The sequence below is a fragment of the Myxine glutinosa genome, chromosome 10 (assembly GCF_964187855.1).
Source record: "Myxine glutinosa chromosome 10, kmMyxGlut1.1, whole genome shotgun sequence".
Classification (NCBI taxonomy): Eukaryota; Metazoa; Chordata; class Myxini; order Myxiniformes; family Myxinidae; genus Myxine; species Myxine glutinosa.
The window spans coordinates 93,755,421-93,759,985 of record NC_136270.1 but is presented as its reverse complement, the minus strand read 5'-3'; positions in this window follow the sequence as shown (position 1 = coordinate 93,759,985).

Below are 4,565 nucleotides of genomic sequence, written 5' to 3'. Positions count from 1 at the left end.
CCCCGCTAATTTCACCCCAAATCCACTTTTTTGAGGTGACTTTTGACTTCTTTCCTGGAATTCCTTGGTGTCCCTGCGTTTTATACCTATCCTGCCTCCCCCCAGGCCCTCTCCCTCCAAAAACATCTCCCGATGTCCCTGCTCTCAAATGTTGTGTTTGTGTGCTACCTCCCCTTCTCTCCCCATCTTGTCGACCGCTCCCCTTTTTATATACTTTGTTTGCTTGTTTGCTTGTTTGTTTGATTTGTTTGTTTGATAAATGTTAGCTCTTTCACGAGCCTCGACTCTGTATACAAAAAAAAAAAAAAAAAAGAGCCAGGAAAGGTTAAAAGCAGAGGATAGGAGAGCTGCAAGAGAACTCGAGGAAAGAAGGGCAGCACAGGAAAGAGAACTTGAGGAAAGAAAAGCAGAGGAAAGGAGAGTTGATCGAGACCTCCAGGAAAGGTTAGAAGAGAAAAAAGCAGAGGAAAATAGAGTTAAAAGAGAACTCCAGGAAAGGTTAGAAGAGAAAAAAGCAGAGGAGAGAAAAGCCGAAAGGGAGTTAAGTTTTTGGGTCTCACCATCTGCCATGATCTTTCTTGGGAAAACCACATTTCCAAGCTGGCCTCCAAAGCCAGTCGCCGACTGGGCATCCTCCGTCGTGCGAAGTCCTTCCTAGGCACACCTGAGCTCCTCACCACATACAAGGCTTTCATCCGCAGCTCAATGGAATACTGTTCTCCCCTATGGGCTGGTGCTCCTGCCTCACACCTGGCTCGGCTTCACGCTGTTGAGTCCAAAGCTTTCAGAATCATTGGAATCTCCCACGATGAAGCTATCTCTGAGGGCCTTTCACTCACTCACCGCAGGCAGGTAGGTGGTCTTTCTGTCTTCTACCGACTCCTCTCCGGCCTTGCTCCCCCAGCTCTCTCTGTGCTCTGTCCCCCAAATATTCCTACAGGTCGCACAAGATCTGCCAGCCACCCTCTGATGGTTAAACTGCCGAAATCTCGGCTCTCTGCTCACCTTCACTCTTTCATTCCTCTTTTCTCCCGCCTCTGGAACAAACTCCCACACTCACTTCAATCACACTCCTCCCTCCAGGTCTTCAAAACAGCTGTTCACCACCATCTCTTATCTTCCCCCATCCAAAACCTTGATCTTTTCTACCCCCACTAATTCACCCCAGATCCACCTTGTTTGAAATTCCAACTTCTTTCCTGGAAGTCTTGGCAGTGTCCATATGTTTTATACCTCTCCCACCCCCGCCCCCTTCCCATGCCTTCCCCCCAAAGCCCTCTCCCTCCCACAGTTCTCTCGATGTCTCCATGTCTCCATGTCTCTCGGTCCCTGCTCTCAAATGTTGTGTTTGTGTCCTTCCCCCTCTCTCCCCATCTTGTCTACCGCTCCCGATGTTATTTGTTTTGTGTGTCTGTTTGTCTTTCTGTGTGATTAATGTTCGCTCTTTCACGAGCCTCGATCTTGTATACAAAAAAAAAAAAAAAAAAAAAAAAAGGAACGGGACTTGGCGCTTCAGCAGGAAATTAAACTCAAGGAGCTGGATTTAATGAAAGAACGGGGAGAGGTACCATCCATGCTGACTGGTTCGACACCTAGTCAGAAAACCTGGGATGTTGGCAGACATGTGAGGCTGGGTCCACTTTACCATGAAAAGGAGGTAGCCAAATTTTTTTTTACACTTTGAGAAAGTGGCTCGAATGCTAAAATGGCCTGTGGGGTCCTGGACTATGTTAGTGCAAAGTGTTCTGGTGGGTAAAGCTCAAGATATTTATTCGGCTTTACCGTTTGACCAATGTGCAGATTATGAGATAGTGAAGAAAACCATTCTCAAAGCCAATGAATTGATCCCTGAAGCTTACCGGCAAAAATTCCGGAATGCCAGGAAGAGGAAGAGTGAGACCCATGTGGAGTTTGCCAGAATGAAAGAAACCATGTTTGATCGGTGGTGTGATTCAAAAGGGGTTGGGAAAGACTTCGAACTATTGCGACAATTGATCCTGGTGGAGGAATTCCAACAGTGTGTCCACGCGGACATTAAAGTACATCTGGATGAGAGGAAGGTACCAAAGTTGTACGAGGCAGCAACCATCGCAGATGACTGTGCCTTAACGCGCAGGATGGGGTTCCACAAACCTAACTTTTCGCCTAGACTCAGCCAGGGGAGTACATCAGGGGCGGAGAACGAAAATTCATGGGGGCGGCCTCGAGATGACTATGAGGACCACTCTGATACCACGACTTCTAGAAATCAGAAGGCAACAGTTGCAAGGCAGACTTATCCTGCGGGGGGCTCGAGACAAACCACGAGTTTCTCCGCCGGGCCTACTTGCGCTTTTTGCAAGAAACCTGGACACTTGATGTCCTGATGTTATGCTATGGAAAGGCAAAATCAGGAGCGGAGTCAGACTAGTACTGTTGGAACCCATCTGTGGATCGGTCCCATCGGCCGATGGGTCTGACCCATCTGTGGATGCACGAGAAATGACAATGCAGACCCATCGGCCGATGGGTCTGCGCCATCTGCGGATGTGTTGTTCACCTTGAAGGAATGTGTTGACAGAATGGTGCTCTTCAATCAGGTACACAGTCATTGGAATTACATGTGGTAGGAATTTAACAGACATGATTTTAAAATGTTTTATTATCTATTTCTACCCATCTATTTATACATTTTGTCAATACATTTTGTAATTAACAGATACATGGCAGTTTTAGTAAAGCTTTACATAACATACTCAACATTCATACAAAACATTAGGTGTTCTTCTGATAATGGCGGAGGGGAATGGTGGCAGGGTAGAGAGTGGCAGGTGCTGATGATTAGGGTTAGGGTTAGGGTTAGGTTAACTCATCCACCATTGATGCATACACATTCCTTCAAGGTGAACAACACATCCGCAGATGGCGCAGACCCATCGGCCGATGGGTCTGCATTGTCATTTCTCGTGCATCCACAGATGGGTCAGACCCATCGGCCGATGGGACCGATCCACAGATGGGTTCCAACAGTACAACTCCGAATGCAATGGCAAATGTGAGAAATCGCCCTCAAAAGGGTTACCAACCATTTATTTCAGAGGGGTTTGTGTCATTGGATGGAGACTCGACTAACCAGAAACCGGTTAGGGTATTGAGGGACACAGGAGCACATCAATCTTTGATGCTTGAAGGCATTTTGCCATTGTCCGAAAAGACGGCAACTGGTGTTAGTGTTCGTTTACAGGGGGTTGGTGGCTGTGTTAAAGCTCCACTTCATGTCATCCATTTAGAGTCTGATTTGGTGTCAGGACCAGTCACCGTAGGTTTACAAGCCACTCTTCCTGTAGAGGGAGTATCTTTTGTTATCGGGAATGATTTGGCTGGTGGTCAAGTTTCTGGTAACCCGATGGTTGTTAAAAAGCCCAGTAGGGAAAATAACACCACACCAGTCAGGGATGGTGGCAAATTTGGCAAGTTATTTGTTGGTGGACTGAACTTCAAAACAAAGGAAGAAGTTCTGACTTCTGTCTTCAGCAAATATGGACCGCTTTTGGAAGTGCGGCTGGTAAAAGACAGGGAAACGCAAAAGTCAAGAGTGTTTGGCTTTGTCACGTTTGAAAACACAAAGGACGCCAAAGAGGCAGAGAAGGATTGGAATGGCAAGGATTTGGATGGTCGGACCAGAGCCATAGAGAAGGCAGGCCGTAGGCATCGAGGGGGCTGCAGAAGAGGAAACCGTGGCGGTAGTTTTGGTGGTGGCCGCATTCGATATTACTCTGGAGGCTCCCAGAGTTACGGCAGCTCCCAAAGGAATGATTATCAGGGTAGTGGCCGAGAAGGAGACCGCTATTCACGTGACAAGTGACAAGCCATCCAACCGTGATTATTACGAAAGTTAGAAAGAGTGGAAGAACTGAATGCTGCGGAGCAGCCGAGCCAAAATTCCTACACGGATTAACCGTGAACGCCACGTTCCTAAAGGCGTCCATTTAGTGAACTTCTGCACGGACTAACCGTGAACTCCACGTTCCTCAAGGCGTCCATGTCGTGAATACTTCCAGGCCTCACCACCCAACCACCATGGAACCTGGCTTTCAGCTCGGCCTCCCGGGAAAAGTACTATAGATTTGCTGGCCTTTGGGTTTTTGATCACAACCCCTTAACCTTCATTCAAAAGAAACGAAAAGTAAAATCAGAGGGTGATGAGATGGAGTTTGGCTTTGCAGGAGTCCAACTGGGAAATTGAACATGTGAAGGGCAGGGACACTGTCGTTGCTGACGCTTTGTCCAAAGTGAATTAACTTTGGAAATCTCTGGGGGTTGTGTGAAATTTTGTCACTTTATTTTTAGGAAATATTGATTATTGTTGCTCACAGGAATTGATGATTTGGTTGTGAGTTTACTTTTGTTTGTTTAAAGAGAGTGCCTGCAAAGAAAGTTTTCGCGGTGTTCAAACTTTCTTTCTTGAGGGGGGGAAGTGTTATGGATTCGTCACTTCCGTTGTTGTGGTTTTCACCCACTTGACATATTTCTGATATTAGGTACTATTATTATCTTCAAAAGGTTTATTGTTCATGAACAGTTAT